Raw genomic sequence first — 20,375 nt, 5'->3', positions numbered from 1 at the left:
GTGTCCAAGTGTTGCTTCTTCTGACTTCCATGTGAGCACTTGTCTTGTGTAAGTTTTCCATAAAATAATCTTTTAGAGGCAAATGTACATTTGGCATTTGACCACTGTGGCCAGCCCTTCAGAATTTAACTCTCTGCAAGAAAGTTTGAATACTTGGCAATTTAGCTGAAGAAAGGACCTCAGTGTCCAGTACCTGATTTTCAGAATCTTCCTAAAACAATTTAAAGGAAATGACTCAATTTCCTGGCAACACACTGGTATACTTTTCAGGTTTCATAGGCTTAGAACAATGAGGTGAGCATAATGCCTCTGTAGACCCTTGGTAGTGTTTCAACGATCCGACTAGCAGCTGTTGTGGGGGTGAAAGCCCAACAACAAGAACGCTACCAGCACAATGCAAAAGCACAGGTTCTTTGGACCTGCTTAACTAAGGAAAGCAAGGTTAAGGGGTTGGCAAGCTTACTTTAATTCAGCACACAAATATCATTCACTTAGTTCAGGGGAAAAAGCCAGCATACTGCACTTCAGAGCAAAATACAAAGTACAAACATGAACAGACAAACCTTGTCTGATTCAAATCCCAATACATAGTACCAGAGTTTAACAAAGTCTCAGCATCCAGGTTACAAGCTGGAGGGCTCCTCAGCTACAGCTGCCCAGAGTCTCTGCATCAGCACCATCACGAGTGAGAGCCCTTAACCAATTACAAACAGACAGACCCAATACAATTCATAGTTACCAACATCTAGGTTCAGCCCGGGAACTCAGAACAAGGGCTGGCCCAGAGTCACACATGCCACCACGGCTGTGGGTAAGAGCTCCAAAGAAGAAGAGGCCAACCCCTGGTTTTATATCTTTTTCAGGGTCAGGGGTGAGTCATGCATGCGACTCACTCACGTGACTGAGAATCGTCACAAAGAGGCGACTTAAACCCACGTGGTCTAAAAGCCTCTGCTGTCCCAGACATGTAAACTAGGCCCTCCCTGGAGTTAGCCCCACCTTGGGCCCCACCTTAGTTGCCAGTCCACACCCACATAGGTTTTACATCTAATAGGGGTTTGGGCCTGGGGCTTACCACCTAGTAAGGCTCAATGAAATACACTGAATGACTCAAGGGAAACAAACCAAACTTTTCAAGGGCACTTGTACTAAGTGCTAAGAGCCCATTTTGCTTACCAACATAGGTAGGCAGCCTAATGCCTCTTTTCTCCCATACTTTCCTTCAGAGTCTCCTAAACAAAGAGCTAACGCTGGCAATATGTGCATCAACCCCATCATTTATGTGTATGTCACTAGAAGGTATACTACAAAGGTAAGTGAACTTATCCACATAGCATTCAAAATTTCACCATTTGCTATGGTTCCACATATAGATGGTGTGGTTCTGACTGGTGGAGAACCTGTGTTTTCTTGGTGTTAATTGTAAGGTCAAAATTAGCATAAGCAGGAGAGAATTGATCCATACTTTGTTGCATCTCAGCTTCAGAGTCTACACTGACTATGCAATCATCTGCAAACAAAGTCCCACACCGACTCTCCCTCCACTTCAGTCTCAGCCTATAGGCTTTTCAAGTTAGATAATTTACCATTAGTGTGGTAGCTGATCTTGATGCCATTTTGCTCCCTATTAAAGGTATCTGACAACATCCATGAAAACATTATGCTAAAATGCACAGGAGTAAGCACACAACCCTGCTTCACTCCATTAGTGACTAGGAAAGCTCGAGGACATTGTCCATTATCCAGAACCCAAGTAAGCATGCCATCATGAAAATGGCATATGATATTTATTAACTTCTCCAGGCAACCAGATTTTGCCATAATTTTCCACAAGCCCTCATAACCAATAGGGTCAAAGGCCTTGCTTAGATCGACTAATGTTGTATATGTCTATAGAGGTCTCTCTGTTCTACTCATGGCATTTCTCCTGGAGTTGTTGAGCAGCAAACAACAGATCAACCCTTCCTCGCCCCTTTCTGAAGCCACAATGGCTCTTGGGCAGATAACCATCTTCCAGATGAAGGATCAGCCTATTAAGGAGGACTTGGCAAGAATCTTACTAGCAATGACTAAGAGAAAGGACCCTCCCCTCCCCTCCCCACCACCTGTGATTGTCACAGGATGACCTATTTTCCTTTCCTTTATAGAGAGGGAAAATGGAAGCATCTTTGAACTCATGGAGGATAACCTCCTCCTGCCATATACCCTGGAAAATTTCCATCAGCTTTCATATAAGAAGTGGACCCCCTGCCTTGTAAATCTCAGCCAGAAGCGAATCAGCAACAGGTACTCTGCCACATGAGAGAAGTCTAATGGAATTCAAAACCTCTTCTTCAGTTAGAAGTTGGGTTAGAGAAGGATTGACTTCAACCTGAAGTATATAGTATGTGTCTTCAGTCTTGATTGATGACAGTCCATTGAGAACACTATGGAACTCTTCAGCTCATCTCTCCAGGATCATGTCTTTTTCACCAATCAAAGTGGCTCTATCATTACTTAGCAGCTGAGATGTACCCTACATCTTTGGCCAATAAATTACCTTCAGGGCATCATAAAAGCACTTTGGATTGTTATTCTCAGTGTAAAACTAAATTTCATCTGCCTTCTTACTAAGCCAAGAAACGTGAATCTCTCTAAGCTTTGCCTGCACTTACTTTCAATGGAGTTAAATGTTTCCTTCTTGGAGATGGACAAATTATCCTGCTGGTAAACCTGTGGAGGTCTCATTTTTAATTTAGCAGTTTCTGAATTTCCCCATCATTTTCATCAAACCAACCTTGATGTTTGTGAGTGTTCCAGCCAAGATGAATAAATGCAATACTGTATACCAAATCTCTTAAAGCTGTACACTCCTTTTTCTGCTCCACTGCTGCCAATTGTGTGTTGTCTCAGCTTTCCTCCAAGTTAGTGACAAGCTGTTCCAGCTCAGAGAAGTATGCTAATCTGTTGGCATTAAGTCTTACGTCTTTTTGCCTTGAGGCCACTGTTCTTGCTGAATATGAATATTAGCTTGGAAAGGATAAGTCTATGAACAGGCCAGCACTCTGCTCCACACATCACCTTTGTCACTTTCACATCCCATCTAGCTTTTCTCCTTACAACGACGGAGTCTATTAAAGTGCCAATGTTTGCTGTGAGGATACATCCATGAAGTTTTATCATTTTTAGGTAAATGGAAGACAGTGTTGGTGATGAGAAGGTCATAAGAATCACAAGTCTTCAGTGATAAGTGACCATTGCTGTCGGGTTCCTACTCCATTCCTCCGAAGGACTTCCCACCACATCTGATAGTCTGTGTCTACTCTGGCATTGAAGTCACCCAGAATTATTCATAAGCTTGTTCTCTTTCAGCACTCTGATGATGACAGTCTCCAAGTATTCATTAAATTTTTCTTTGACCTCATCAGGGTTTGTCATGGTGGGAGCATACACACTGATGATGGTGGTGTGGAGCTTTCCTATAAGTGGCAATTGCATGAGTCCATTATTCACTCCTTTTGGGAGGTATACAAGCTTGTTGACTAGATTAGTTTTGATTGCAAAACTTATGCCAACTTCATGGCGTTCTTTTTCACTGTGGCCACTGTGGGCACTGTGTGCATCCAGCCACAATTTCAGTAAGATGGCCTTCATTTGCCAAAATTGTTTCACTCAGGGCTACTATTTGGATGTAATACCTGCTGAGTTCTCCCAAAATAAGAGCTGTTGATCTTTCAGATATTCTGGATTTCGTGTTGTCCATAAAAATGTGTACATTCCATGTACTGATGGTAAGTGGAATCATCTTGGCAAAAGTTTTTGTACTTTTTTGTGTGTTTCAACCTCAAGATGAGATCCCTGCCACATGTAGCAAGCAGGCCAGGGTTAGGTGAAGCAGACAATTTTTTTTCTTTTTAATTTAAATTTATTTAACATATTTAGTTTTCAGCATTGATTTTCACAAGAGTTTGAATTACAAATTTTCTCCCCATTTCTACCCTCCCCCCCACTCCAAGATGTTGTATATTCTGGTTGCCCTGTTCCCCCATCAGCCCTCCCCTCTGTCACTCCACTCCCCTCCCATCCCCTTTTCCCTTCCTTTCTTGTAGGGCAAGATAAATTTCTACACCCCATTGCCTGTGTATCTTATTTTCTAGTTGCATGCAAAAACGTTTTTATTGTTTGTTTTTGAACATCTGTTTTTAAAACTTTGAGTTCTAAATTCTCTCCCCTCTTCCCTTCCCACCCACCCTCCCTAAGAAGTCAAGCAATTCAACATAGGCCACATGTGTATAGCCCTTCCACAATACTCATGTTGTGAAACACTAACTATATTTTGCTCCTTCCTAACCCATCCACCTTTATTGAATTTTCTCCCTTGACCCTGTCCCCTTTCCAAAGTGTTTGTTTTTGATTACCTCCACCCCCATCTGCCCTCCCCTCCATCATCCCGCCTTTATTTTTTTTATCTTCTTCCCTCTTCTTTCCTTTGGGGTAAGATCCCCAATTGGATATGTATGGTATTCCCTCCTCAGGCCAAATCTGATGAGAGCAAGGTTCACTCATTCCCCCCCACCTGCCCTCTCCCCTCTTCCCACAGAACTGCTTCCTCTTGCCACCTTTATGCGAGATAATCCACCCCATTCTATCTTTCCCTATCTCCCTCTCTCATCCCTTAATTTGATTTTATTTCTTTTGGATATCTTCCCTTCATCTTCAACTCGTCCTGTGTCCTCTCGTGCTCGCTCGCTCTCTCTCTCTCTCTCTCTCTCTCTCTCTCCATACGTATATATATGTATGTATATGTATATATACACACACACATAGATATATACATACATATACATTCACTTATATATATACACATAAACATATATATATATATATATATATATATATATATATATATGCATATTCCCTTCAGCTACCCTAATACTGAGGTCTCATGAATCATACATGTCATCTTTCCATGTAGGAATGCAAACAAAACAGTTCAACTTTAGTAAGTCCCTTGCAATTTCTTTTTCTTGTTCTTTTTTCTTGATTACCTTTTCATGCTTCTCTTGATTCTTGTGTTTGAAAGTCAAATTTTCTATTCAGCTCTGGTCTTTTCACTCAGAAAGCTTGAAAGTCCTCTATTTTATTGAAAATCCATATTTTGCCTTGGAGCATGATACTCAGTTTTACTGGGTAGGTGATTCTAGGTTTTAATCCTAGCTCCACTGACCTCCAGAATATCGTATTCCAAGCCCTTCGATCTCTCAATGTAGAAGCTGCCAGATCTTGGGTTATTCTGATTGTGTTTCCACAATACTCAAATTGTTTCTTTCTGGCTGCTTGCAGTATTTTCTCCTTGATCTGGGAGCTCTGGAGTTTGGCGACAATATTCCTAGGAGATTTCTTTTTGGGATCTATTTGAGGAGGCGATCAATGGATTCTTTCAATTTCTATTTTGCCCTGTGGCTCTAGAATATCAGGGCAGTTCTCCTTGATAATTTCTTGAAAGATGATATCTAGGCTCTTTTTTTGATCATGGCTTTCAGGTAGTCCCATAATTTTTAAATTCTCTCTCCTGGATCTATTTTCTAGGTCAGTGGTTTTTCCAATGAGATATTTCACATTGTCTTCCAGTTTTTCATTCCTTTGGTTCTGTTTGATAATATCTTGATTTCTCGTCAAGTCACTAGCTTCCACTTGCTCCAATCTAATTTTTAAGGTAGTATTTTCTTCAGTGGTCTTTTGGACCTCCTTTTCCATTTGGCTAATTCTGCCTTTCAAGGCATTCTTCTCCTCATTGGCTTTTTGGATCTCTTTTGCCATTTGAGTTAGTCTATTTTTTAAGGTGTTGTTTTCTTCAGTGTATTTTTCAGTATTTTTTTGGGTCTCCTTTAGCAAGTCATTGACTTGTTTTTCATGGTTTTCTCGCATCCTTCTCATTTCTCTTCCCAATTTTCCCTCTACTTCTCTAACTTGCTTTTCCAAATCCTTTTTGAGCTCTTCCATGGCCTGGGACCAGTTCATGTTTTTCTTGGAGGTTTCTGTTGTAGGCTCTTTGACTTTGTTAACTTCTTCTGTCTGTATGTTTTGGTCTTCTTTGTCACCAAAGAAAGAATCCAAAGTCTGAGACTGAATCTGGGTGCATTTTTGCTGCCTGGCCATATTCCCAACCAACTAACTTGGCCCTTGAGTTTTTCAGTGGGGTATGGCTGCTTGTAGACTAAAGAGTTCTATGTTCCACATTTGGGGGGGATATACCAGCTCTGCCACACCAGCACTGCTCCTTCCCCAAGAAGCCCCAACCCAGACTGGACTTAAATCTTCAGCAGGCTGTGCACTCCTCCTCTGATTCGCCACTTAATTCCTCCCACCAGGTGGGCCTGGGGCCGGAAGCAACAACAGCTGTAGCTGCCCCACCTCCGCTGCCCCTGGGGCTGGAAGCCAAACGAACTCTTTCCACTCCCGCAGCTTTTCCCACTAACCTTCTCCACTGTCTTTGGTGTTTGTGGGTTGAGAAGTCTGGTAACTGCCGCAGCTCACTGATTCAGGGTGGTAGGGCACATTCCGCCTGGCTCCTGGTCTGGTTGGTCCATGCTACTCACGCTGGGCTCTGCTCCGCTCCACTCTGCTCCCAGGTCGCTGGGCTCTGCTCCGCTCCACTCTGCTCCCAGCTCCCAGCTCCGTGTGGGACAGACCTCACCCAGAGACCATCCAGGCTGTCCTGGGCTGGAGCCCTGCTTCCCTCTGCTGTTTTGTGGGTTCTGCAGTTCTAGAATTGGTTCAGAGCCATTTTTTATAGGTTTTTGGAGGGACTTGGCAGGGAGCTCATGCTAGTCCCTACTTTCCAGCCGCCATCTTAGCAGACAATTTTTAAGGCACCTTTTCTAGCCCTTTCTTCACACCAGGTGGTGAGCAGTTTGGTGACTACTCGGGGGCTGCTGAATCCCACCTCAGTCCAAGAAGATGACAACTCCTGGGCCCCCTGTGTGCAGGGTTGTGACTACAGCTCCCAGTATATCCGTACCTGCTGCTTTGTCACTTGCCTGTCACCACAGGACTTTGAGACAGAAGCAGTAAAATGGTTTAAGTGATGTCTTTTGATTTGTATATAAATTGGATTTAAATGAGACAGAGTTTTGAGAAGTTGTCAGTCTCACTCTCTCCTCCAGGGTCACTGAAGTCCAGTGGCAAGACAAAAGTCAAGGCGGCTAGCAATGGCTCAGGATGCTACAGATGACCTTGGAATCTTTGATGTCTGACTAAGTTCTAAGTGCTCCACAACATGGCCTTTGAAACAAACTGTTCCCATTTTGCTGGGGTAAGTCTTCACATACTTGGAATAGACAGCTCCCTAACTTGCCAATAGGCTTGAGGCCTGTCAGTTATCCTTAACCTAGTTTAGCCTGTCTGCCAAAACGGTTTACCAGAGTGTGGTCACTGAGAATGCTACAGCTTCTTGAAGCCACAAGTAAAAATTAGGTGAATCAGGTGGACACCAAAGGTGGAAGAGCAGCCCTGAAAAGGTCTTAGCAAGCCCTAACACCAGAGGTACTAATTTTCTCTGAACACCCTCTACCCTATTTAACTTGCAAATACCCCCAACAACAGAAACAGAAGAAAGGTAAATGAATACAATTACCAAAGGAAATGCAAGCAATGAAATAAATTACTGCCAAAAAAGAGGAGAAAAATAATTAGAAAAAGACACTGATGGGGTTAAAAAACATCATCACTACCCATACAAAATAACAACAGAGGGACCATGAAAAGATTTCACTTTAAAAGTGAATAAGGAGAAAAAGATGAAAGTGAAACTTTTATTTAGAATAAGTGATGGAAAAAATCCTTGAAACATCCTTGAAGGAACCTCACAAGAGAGTGCCTACCGATAAATCAATGTTTTTACTGATACTACACTTAAAAATGAGAGATCACATAAACAGGGAGAGGAGAGAAAGAAAATATAGAGGAATGTGCTTTCTACCCCAGTAAATAATGAAGGCAAAATAATTCCTGTGGTTTCTCAGGAAGAAGAGTATCAGGTTGAGGTGGCTAAGGGAGGGAATGAAAAGGGGGCAAAATCCCAATTTAGAAGGAGTCCCATCCCTTTACATCATGGAAGAGACAGATGAAGAGATGGGGACATCCAATGGGTATAATTTGCAAGAAATATGGTGCTCAGAAACACCACTACCTCTGAGAAAGCAGATGCCTCCAGAAACAGCATCCTGCCTCAAGAGATGGGAATCCCAAGAGAGAAATGACATCCAGAATGACAATAGGGCATGGACCCAATAAAGGAGATTTAATGGTAAATGAGAAAGAAAATAATCATTTGGAGAACAGGAGCTAGAAATGGACCACATGATCAGGGACACAGGGAAATTTCTACAATAAATCTATCCTCTGTAATTTCTGCAAGAATTTATACCTGAGAATGAGGCGCAACAGAAAAAAAGTGAGGGGAGAAGGGAGCAAGATCTACAAGATAATAAAAACTGTATAGAAGAGGGAATACAAAATAGGTACTTTAGAAGCTTAAATTTCACAAAGAATATAGAGACTAAAGAGGGAAAAAATAAATATTAAGACCACAATAAAAAAATAAAAATTTAGAATAGACAGAAAGGGAAGAAAATTAATGAAGAGAATGAGGGGAAGGAATTCCTTTAAGAAAAAGGTGCAAACAAAGTGGCAAACAAAAGATGGTGAAGGAGTGGAAAGCAAGAGAGATTTCAGATAACTACTTGAGATTAAAAAGGCGGGGGGGAGGAAAGAGAGACAGAGGGAGGAAGAGACAGAGACAGAGAGAGAAAATATGAATATATTAGCTAATTAAAAGGAAGAAAGAAAAGAGAATTAAGTTCTAGAAACCCAAAAACTAGTGAAAGAGGATGAGTTTGAAGTTGAAGGGAAGAGAGCCTGTGGGGATATGGCTGCCATAAAGTAGATTAAGAAAAAATAAGTTAAGAAACAAAATACTATCTTTATAGAGAAACAAAAGAAATCCTAATTCAGAAAAAAAAAACACTCAGAGACAAAAAAAGGGCAGGGAGTAGAATGACAGTTTGGATAAGAAATCAAAACCCACAATTTGTTGCTTACAAGAGGCACACCTAGAAACAAAATACATGCACCGGATATAAATGAGGATCTGGAATAAAAGTTACTATGCATGAGGTGAAGCCAAAAAATCAAGAATTAAAACCATGCTAATCAGACAAAACTAAAACTAAAGTTCACAAGATAGAGATAAACAAAGAAAACACATGCTGAAAGGAACCATAGACAATAAACCAATGTCAATTCTAAACTTTTACATTCTAAATGTCTTATCTAAATTCATAAAGGAAAAAACAGCTCAAATATAAAAAGACATGGACAGCAAGACAGTAATAGTAGAAGACCTTAATGTCCCTCTCTTTTTGAACAAATCTAACAGAAAGATAAACAAAAGGGAAAATACAGAATTAAACAAATTATTGGAGAAACAGTGGTGAAAGGATATTCAAAAAAGAAATCAAAGCTACCCATAGTCATATGGAAAAATGCTCTAAATCAGTAATTATCAGAGAAATGAAAATTAAAATAACTCTGAGGTACCATCTCACATCTATCAGATTGGCTAACATGACAGAAAAGGAAAACAACAAAGTATGGAAGAGAGATGGAAAAATTGGGACACTAATGCACTATTGGTGGAATTGTGAATTGGTCCAATCATTCTGGCAAACAATTGGGAACTAACTATGCCCAAAGAGCTATAAAACTGTGCATACCCTTTGACTCAGAAATAATATAATATGTCTACCCCAAAGAAATCAGAGAAAAGGAAAAAGGACTTATTTGAACAAAAATATTTAAAGCAGCTTTTTTTTTGTGGTGGTAAAGAATTGGAAATTGAGGGGATGTGCCCATCAACTGGGGAATGGCTGAACAAGTTGTGGTAAATGATTGTGCTTTTCAAAATGACAAACAGAATAGTTTCAGAAAAACCTGGGAAGATCTATGTGAATTGATGCAAAGTGAAGTGAGCAGAACCAGAAGAACATTGCATACAGTAAGAGCAATATTGTAAAGATGACCAACTGGGAAAAACTTAGCTACTCTTATCAAGACAATGATCCAAGAAAAGTCTAAAGGACCTATGATGAAAAATATCATCCATCTTCAGAGAGGGAACTAATTAACTCTGAGTGCCAACTTAAGTATAATTTTTTTTTTACTTTTTTCCCTTTTTTGCAATGTGGCTAATATGGAAATATGTTTTACATGATTTCAAATGTATAATTGATTTCGAAAAAAGAAATTGCATAATATATGGCTGTGAGGCTTTTGTGTACTCTAAATGTATTTAACCTCATTTCTTTCTTAATCCTGATCCATGAAATAAGGAACAAATTACAATAAGAGCTATATAAAATGGCAATGCTTTAGGGGATACTAGATATCTCACCACTTGAGATCTTTCAATTGGAAGCTGAATGAACATAAAAATACAATAAAATACAGATAATATTACATTTTAAAATTAAATCAATATGTAGTGGGCAGAGATCCTTATGTACAATTAGTGGCCCCTTTTCTATTTGACCACCACTGTTGTAGAGAACATTTCTCTTTGGGAATCAGTCCCACTAGATGACTTCTGAGGTTTCTTAAAACTATGAGATTCTATTGCACCACAAGTAAGGGAGGCTGTGGGAAGGAGGAGCTACAGATGAGGAATGTTACAGAACACTTTTAGGTGAAAGCACCATATTGTTAGTTTTGGCTCACTTAAATCTGAGGTAGCAGCAAAACTCCACAAGTAATTTAGAAAAAAGACTGTCCTTTAGACTCTCTGTGTAATTAATGTGTGTAATTATATGTGTTACAACTGTGTAATTGCCCAGAGGGATGCCTGTAGTGGAGGGTGGAGAGGGAGAGAGTGAGAGAGAAAAAGAGAGAGAGAGAGAAAGGAAGGGAGGGACGGTGGGGGAGAGAAGGAAGGGAGAGGGAGAGAAGGAGAAAGGAGGAGAGAAGGAGAAAAGGGGAGAGAAGGGGAGAGGGAGAGAGGGAGGGAGAAAGAGAGCGCAAGAGCAAGCACATGCACAAGACTGAGACCTTACTCAACTGGACAGTGGGAGCCAAATATAAGGAAGTAATTAATTTTCCTGTTAAATCAAACTCCTTGTTCCCCCAGTAAAGGGGGAATACAAATAAATGAACAAATATATGCTGTAGTAAAAAATTGTGTACTGATTTCAGTATCTGAAAAACCTTATATTTTCATTTGCCTTTCTTCATCCCCTTTACATTTGGGCCTCTATTTTCTGTCTCACTAATTCTCTTGTTTAAAATTTTTTTTAACATTTATTAGTGAATGTAAATATACAAGCAAAACCAAAAAGTGACTATAAATGATTATATAATAAACAATAAATGTGTTGAAGTTATATTTTTTAATGTGAATGTTAATTTCGGTAAGGTAAAACACTCAGACTACATTAAAAAATATTAACAAGACTGACAAAATTGAAAGCCAACTTGACTTTAAAAAATGAGAGCAGAAAATCAAATCAACAAAATAACAAATAAGTTAAGTGAAATAACAACAAAATCAGTATAAAAAGAATTATCAGAACTTACTAGCCATATTTACATGTTAACAAAAATGAGAAAAATGTCCAATATAACAGAAGAGCAAACAGAAATTTTAAATAATCTAGTCTCAGAAAAGTAAATAAAATTAGGTATAAAGGAATTACCAAAGGAGGCAGGGGGAGGAAAAACTCCTGACCTCAATGAATGTTAAGGAAGAATTAGTACCAACACTACACAAATTATTCTCAAAAAATTAATAAAGCAAGCATTGTACTAGATTTTTTGAGACAAATATTGTCCTAATACCCAAATAAGGAAAAAGCAAAGAAAGAAAACTATAAACCAACCTTATGAATGAATACTGATTCAGACAGTTTAAATAAAATGGTCAGCTTATAGTAAGTCATCCAAGAAATTATAATGACCAAGTGCAAGAATGATTCAACATGGGGCAACCAGGTGGCACAGTGAACAGAGCACCGGCCCTGAGTCAGGAGGACTTGAGTTCAAATGCGGCCTCAGACACTTGACACATTTACTAGCTGTGTGACCTTGGGTAAGTCACTTAACAACAATTGCCCTGCCTTCCCCCTGCAAAAAAAAAAAGAATGATTCAACATTGCAAAAACAATGAACATAATTAATCACAACAACAAAAACATCTAAAACAATATGATTATATCAATAGATGCAGAAAAAGCCTTTGATAAAGCACAGTCACTTATGCTATAAACCCTACAAAGTACAGGCATTGCAGGTCTTGTTTAAATATAAAAAGATCTACCTGAATCCCAAAGCAAACATCATATACAATGTAGATACACCAGAAGTTTTCCTAATAAATAAAGAAAAATGACCAATCTTCCCATTATTATTTAATACAGTTCTAGAAATACTAGCAATAAATATAAGACAAGAGAAATAATGGCGTAAAGATAGGCTACAAGAACATAAACTATCCCTATTTGCTGAAGACAGAAAGATTTACTTAGAAAATCCTAGGAAATCAACAAAGACACTGATGGAAACAATAGTTTCAGAAAAATTGTAAGCTACAAAAGAAACCTACAAAAATCAATATAATTTTTCTTATAACAACAACATCCAAGAGGCAATAATAGAAAGTGAAATCCTATTCCAAATATTCTAAGACACAGAAAATATTTGGGGGTCAATCAATTAAAACCCACAAAACAATTGTATAAATTCAGTTGTAAAGTATTCCTTAAAGAAATAAAGAATAGCTTAAACATCTGGAAGAATAGTCAGGGCTCAAGGATAGGCCATCCTAATATAGTAAAAATAACAATAATTTCAAAGTTAATTTATAGTTTTAATAGTATAACCAATCATATTATCAAAGGGATACTTTGCAAAACTTGATGAAATAATAACAAAATTCATTTAGAAAAACAAAAGATCCAGAATAGCAAGGGAAATAATGAAAACTTGTAGGCATAAAGGCAAGTGGGAGTAAATAATAGCATTTCCAGACCTCAAACTATATCATGAAGCTGCAGCCATCAAAACCATTTCATATTGGTTTAAAAAAAAGTAGATCACTGAATGGAATGGATAAGCAAGAACAGAAACAATGGGTCTCAATAACTCTGTTTAAAAAAAAAGAGCTAAGTAAGCTACTTAGGAATGGACTCTATTTGATAAAAATGCTAGGAAAACTGAAAACAGTCTGACCAAAAATTAGGTTGAGACCAACATCTCAAATAATATTCTACAATAAATCTAAAATGGATAAATCACCTTAATCTTGAAGATCTTAGTATAAAACAGTGAGAAAGAAGCACATGAGATACCTATTATAGCAATCAGGAGATATAACCAAACAAAAGATAAAACAGATGATTTTGAGCACACAAAACTGAAAAATTTTGAACAAACAAAATTAATGCATCTAGGCTTAGAAAGGAAGTAGTCAGGGGGCGAAGCCAAGACGGCTGCTGGAAAGGAGGGATGTGCCTGAAGCTCTCCCCCAGGACCCTCCAAACACCTACAAAAATGGCTTTGACCAAATTCTAGAACTGCAGAACCCACAAAATAGCAGAGGGAAGCAGGGCTCCAGCCCAGGACAGCCTGGATGGTCGCTGGGTAAGGTCCATCCCACGGATCTGGGAGTGGAGCAGAGCAGAGCCCGGCATGAGTTGCACCCAGACTGGGAGCTGGGTGGAACAGGCCCCAGCACCCTGAATCAGTGAGCTGTGGCAGTTACCAGACTTCTCAACCCACAAACACCAAAGACAACAGAGAAAGTTAGTGGGAAAAACTGTGGGGACAGAGTGAAACGAGTTCACTGTTTGGCCACTGCCCCAGGAGCAGCAGAGGTGGTGCAGCTCTGAGGAACTACAACTGCAGTTGCTTCTGGCCCCAGGCCCACCTGGTGGGGGGAATTAAGTGGTGGATCAGAGCTGGAGTACAGGGCCTGCTGAGAACTGAGTCACAGTCTGGCTTGGTGGTTCTTGCGGGAAGAGGAGCACTGGTGTGGCAGAGCTTGCTGTGTAGAAATAGCTCTGAAAACAACAGCACAGCCCCTCAAACTTGGGACAAGGTACTGCCTACTCTACAAGCAGTAACACCCTGGTGAAAAACTCAAGGTTCAAGTAGTTGGTTGGGAACATGGCTAGGCAGCGAAAACAGACTCAGATTCAGACTCAGACTTTGGAATGTTTCTTTGGTGACAAAGAAGACCAAAACATACAGGCAGAAGAAGTCAACAAAATCAAAGAGCCTACAACAAAAGCCTCCAAGAAAAACATGAAGTGGTCTCAGGCCATGGAAGAGCTCAAAAAAGATTTGGAAAAGCAAGTTAGAGAAGTAGAGGAAAAAATTGGGAAAAGAAATGAGAGTGATGTGAGAAAACCATGAAAAACAAGCCAATGACTTGCTAAAGGAGACCCAAAAAAATACTGAAGGAAATAACACCTTAAAAAAGACTAACTCAAATGGCAAAAGAGCTTCAAAAAGCCAATGAGGAGAAGAATGCCTTGAAAGGCAGAATTAGCCAAATGGAAAAGGAGATCCAAAAGACTACAGAAGAAAATACTACCTTAAACATTAGATTGGAGCAAGTGGAAGCTAGTGACTTTATGAGACATCAAGATATTATAAAACAGAACCAAAGGAATGAAAAAATGGAAGACAATGTGAAATATCTCATTGGAAAAACCACTGACCTGGAAAATAGATCCAGGAAAGACAGTTTAAAAATTACTGGACTACCTGAAAGCCATGATCAAAAAAAGAGCCTAGATATCATCTTTCAAGAAATTATCAAGGAGAACTGCCCTGATATTCTAGAGCCAGAGGGTAAAATAGAAACTGAAAGAAACTACCAATTGCCTCCTGAAAAAGATCCCAAAAAGAAAACTCCTAGGAATATTGTTGCCAAATTCCAGAGCTCCCAGATGAAGGAGAAACTACTACAACCAGCCAGAAAGAAACAATTTGAGTATTGTGGAAACATAATCAGGATAACACAAGATCTAGCAGCTTCTACATTAAGGGATCAAAGGGCTTGGAATATGATATTCTGGAGGTCAGTGGAGCTAGGATTAAAACCAAGAATCACCTACCCAGCAAAACTGAGTATCATGCTGCAAGGCAAAATATGGATTTTCAGTAAAATAGAGGACTTTCAAGCTTTCTCAGTGAAAAGACCAGAGCTGAATAGAAAATTTGACTTTCAAACACAAGAATCAAGAGAAGCATGAAAAGGTAAACGAGAAAGAGAAATCATAAGGGACTTACTAAAGTTGAACTGTTTTGTTTACATTCCTACATGGGAAGATGATGTGTATGATTCATGAGACCTCAGTATTTGGGTAGCTGACGGGAATATACATATACATACATACATACATATATATGTGTATATATATATATATATATATATATATATATATATATATATATATATATATATATGGGGAGAGAGGGAGAGAGAGAGAGAGAGAGGGCACAGGGTGAGTTGAATATGAAGGGATGATATCAAAATAATAAAATCAAATTAAGGGATGAGAGAGAAATGTATTGAGTGAGGGAGAAAGGGAGAGAGAGAATGGGGTAAATTATCTCTCATAAAAGTGGCAAGAAAAGGCAGTTCTGTAGGAAGGGAAGAGGGGGCAGGTGAGCGGGAATGAGTGAATCTTGCTCTCATCGGATTTGACCTGAGGAGAGAATAACATACACATTCAATTGGGTGTCTTACCCCACAGGAGAGAAGGAGGAAGGAGATAAAAAAGGGGCAATGATAGAAAGGAGGGCAGATAGAGGGAGGAAGTAATCAAAAGCAAACACTTTTGAAAAGGGACAGGGTCATGGGACAAAATTGAATAAAGGGGGATAGGCTAGGAAAGAGCAAAATATAACTAGTCTTTCACAACATGAGTATTGTGGAAGGGTTTTGCATAATGATACACATGTGTCCTATGTTGAATTGCTTGCCTTCTTAGGGAGGGTGTTTGGGGAGGGAAGAGGGGAGAGAATTTGGAACTCAAAGGTTTAAAAGCAGATATTCAAAAAAAAGTTTTTGGATGCAACGAGGAAATAAGATATATAGGCAATGGGGCACAGAAACCTATCTTGCCCTACAAGAAAGTAAGGAAACAGGGCATGGGGGGGGGAGGGGGGTGATAGAGGGGAGGGCTGACTGGGGAACAGGGCAACCAGAATATACGCCATCTTGGAGTGGGGGGGGAGGGCAGAAATGGGGAGAAAATTTGTAATTCAAACTGTTGTGAAAATCAATGCTGAAAACCAAATATGTTAAATAAATAAATTGCATTTAAAAAAAAAACTTAATTCTTATCATCTCTAATGTACTTTATTATAGGTGGGTAAAGCATGCAAAAATTCTCAAAGTATTTGTAGAAGTATATCCTCTCCTGCCCCCATTTGCCATGTAAATACTTTCTAGGTAATTGTAACAAATCCTGTAGTCCTCCAGGACTTTAATTGGTTTTCTTATTTTGTTCCCAGAATCAATCCAAATTTATCCACAGTCTAAGACTATTTGCAAATCAGTTTTATTTTTCTTATGTCTTTGAAGGAACTACCAAATATAAAATTTATAATTTTCATTTTGAATGTTTAGTGAAAGAGCTTTTACTACTTCCTGCCACAACAATCAGGCAAAAAAATAGTAGACTAACCTACTAGGTAGATTAGTTTGAACATTGTAAGGTGGCAGGTTCTAATGAGATTTTCTGACTTAAATGGTTGTCATTGATGAGAGCAGGATGTAGAAATATATTCAAGGAAGAAGAAATGAGCTTATTCTTTGTTAAATAGAAGAATATTTTACAATCCTTTATTCATTTTTATTTCAATTAATCTAGTCTAACCAGTGCAGAATAAATTATATGTCTTAGTTAATATATTGTGTTAGTGGATTCTGAATCAATCAGTTGGTATTTTCTGTTTTCCGTGATATCATAAAAGGTTGGAAAGAACTATTCCTTAATGTTACGTATGTTTGTTAAGGCACAGAAGTTCCCAAATGATACTGGTTCGTGCCAATTATTTTGTAGCTAAATGGTTTCAAAAATACATTGAGACATCAATGTTGAAGCATCAGTAGTTCCAAATTACTCTCCAGAATAGCTGGATCAATTCATAGCTTCACTAGCAGTACACGAATGTACCTGTTTCCTACAACCCTTCCAACATTGGTGATTTTACTATTTTTATCAGCTGTCAATCCTAAAGGGTATGAAGCAGAACTTGATTAGTTTTAATTTGCATTTCTCTAATTACTAGTGATTTGAATTTTTAAAATGACTCTCAGTAACTTGGATTTTTTCCTTAGAAAACTGCCTGTTAATTCGGAACTGTGAACCAAAGACTATTAAACTATGTATACCATTTGAGCCAGCAATGCTGTTACAAGGTCTGTTCCCCAAACAGTTCAAAGAAAGAGGAAGAGGACCCATATGTGCACAAATACTTTTAGCAACTCTTTTTGTGTTAGCAAAGAGTTGGAAACTGTGGGGTTGCCTATCAGTTGGGTAATGGCTGAACAAATTATGGCATGTGAATGTGATGGAATACTGTTGTGCTGAACTCTAATCAAAATGACCAACTGTATTTCCAAAGGACTCAAAGAAACGTGGTATCCATCATCAGACAGAGAGTTGATATATTCAGAATGCAAACTGAAGCACTTTTTTACTTTCTTTTTTTTATTTTTATTTTGGACACGGCTAATGCAGGAACTTTTTTTTTACATGACTAAACATATTTGTGATGGGTTTTGTTTTTCTTGCCTTCTCAATGGGGAAAGGGAGAAAGGAAGGAGGGAGAGAATTCAAAACTTTAAATAAAACTGAATTGGATAAAAAAATTTTTAAAAGAAAAACAAAACTGTTTATTCTTTGACCATTGGGGAATGGCTTTTATTCTTATATGTGATGCTACCCCCTTCCCCGTTGTCACTGCTGATTGGTTGTTGTCTACCAAATGCTTAAAATTGCTAAATTATGATAGAGCAATGAGGAATCTTTAAAAAAAAACAACTGTTATAGAAAACATAGGAATACAGCTACATCTAGGTCCCTTTCATTATTATTATTTTTGTTTTGTTTCTAATAATTTTTATATATTTTGTTTTTATAATGCAGAAAATTTCTCGTAATATAATTCCTTTATAAGCTCCTAGAGAGACATCACATATAGCAGAGAATATATATGCATATATATGTATATATATATATGTATATTTAAGAAAAAGAGGAAGGGAAAAATCAGCAAAATCAATTAGACATTGAAAACAAATCTGAATATCTATGCAGTGTTCCACATTCATGGAGCTCTTGCCTATGCAGTGGTACCTTCTCATATTTTTCCTTTGAGATCATGCTTGTCCTTTGTAATTTTGCAGCATTCACTTATGAATCTTTTTGGTTGTGGTCCTTTACATTGTCGTATTCAATTGAGTTTAATATATGGTGCATATTGTTTTCTTGGCTGTGTTTACATTACTCTGCATCATTTCCTGTTACGTCTGTTCTTGATAGTCCATATTCGTTATATTTGTCATTTCTTAGAGCACAGTAATATTCCATTAAATTAATATACCACAGTTTGTTAAGCCATGCCCAAAATTGAAGGTCATCTACTTTTATTATTTATCTCCTTGGAGCATGAATGCCTAGTAATGGTATCTCTGGGTCAACTAGTATAGACCAAGGGTGGGGAACCTGCAGCCTTGAGGTCGTATGTGGCCTTCTCAGTCCTTGGGCATGGGCTTTTGACTGAATCCCAGTTTTACTGAACAAATCCTTTTGTTAAGGAGATTTGTTCTGTGAAGTTTAGATTCAGTCAAGGGGGCTGCACTTGAGGGCCTAGAGGGCCACATGTAGCCTTGAGGCCCCAGGTTCCCCACTCCTGGTATAGACATTTCAGTCATTTTATTTGCATAATTCCAGAGTGCTTTGCAAAATGGTTGTAGTGATTCACAGCTCCCTCAACAATGCACCAGTGTGCCTACCTTCCAAAAACTCCAACATTTTACTATGCCTCTTTTGACATCTTTGCCAGTTTGCTGGGCATGATGTAAAATTGTAGGGTTGTTTATATATCTTGAATACAAAACCCTCATCCAAGAATTTTGACAAATGTTTTCCCCATTTGACTACTTCCTTTCTTTTTTTTCTTTTTAAAAAATTATTTATTTAATATTTTGAGTTTTCAGCACTGATTTTCACAAGAGTTTGAATTACAAATTTTCTCCCCATTTCGCCCCATTCCGCACTCAGTACTCCCTTCTGTCACCCCACTCCCCCCCATCCCCTGTTCCCTTACTTTCTTGTAGGGCAAGATAGATTTCTGTGCCCCATTGCCTGTATATCTTATTTCCTCGTTGCATCCAAAAACTTTTTTTTGAACATCTACTTTTAAAACTTTGAGTTCCAAATTCTCTCCCCTCTTCCCTCCCCAACCACCCTCCCTAAGAAGGCAAGCAATTCAACATAGGACACATGTGTATCATTATGCAAAACCCGTCCACAATACTCATGTTGTGAAAGACTAGTTATATTTTGCTCTTTCCTAGCCTATCCCCCTTTATTCAATTTTGTCCCATGACCCTGTCCCTTTTCAAAAGTGTTTGCTTTTGATTACTTCCTCCCTCTATCTGCCCTCCTTTCTATCATTGCCCCTTTTTTATCTCCTTCCTCCTTCTCTCCTGTGGGGTAAGACACCCAATTGAATGTGTATGTTATTCTCTCCTCAGGTCAAATCCGATGAGAGCAAGATTCACTCATTCCCGCTCACCTGCCCCCTCTTCCCTTCCTACAGAACTGCCTTTTCTTGCCACTTTTATGAGAGATAATTTACCCCATTCTCTCTCTCCCTTTCTCCCTCACTCAATACATTTCTCTCTCATCCCTTAATTTGATTTTATTATTTTGATATCATCCCTTCATATTCAACTCACCCTGTGCCCTCTCTCTCTCTCTCTCTCTCCCTCTCTCCCCATATATATATATATATATATATATATATACACATATATATGTATGTATGTATGTATATGTATATTCCCGTCAGCTACCCAAATACTGAGGTCTCATGAATCATACACATCATCTTCCTATGTAGGAATGTAAACAAAACAGTTCAACTTTAGTAAGTCCCTTATGATTTCTCTTTCTCGTTTACCTTTTCATGCTTCTCTTGATTCTTGTGTTTGAAAGTCAAATTTTCTATTCAGCTCTGGTCTTTTCACTGAGAAAGCTTGAAAGTCCTCTATTTTACTGAAAATCCATATTTTGCCTTGCAGCATGATACTCAGTTTTGCT

The 20,375-nt window shown here is 38.6% G+C and overlaps 1 protein-coding gene across 1 annotated transcript in view; it reads right to left on the bottom strand.

Moving 5' to 3' along the window:
- Window positions 1-20,375, bottom strand: part of REC114 (REC114 meiotic recombination protein) — a 97,197-nt gene that overhangs the window by 62,337 nt on the left and 14,485 nt on the right. The window lies entirely within an intron of this gene.

This window comes from Trichosurus vulpecula, chromosome 8, assembly GCF_011100635.1.
Source record: "Trichosurus vulpecula isolate mTriVul1 chromosome 8, mTriVul1.pri, whole genome shotgun sequence".
In the NCBI taxonomy this organism is placed as follows: Eukaryota; Metazoa; Chordata; class Mammalia; order Diprotodontia; family Phalangeridae; genus Trichosurus; species Trichosurus vulpecula.
This window is presented reverse-complemented; position numbering and strand designations above follow the sequence as displayed.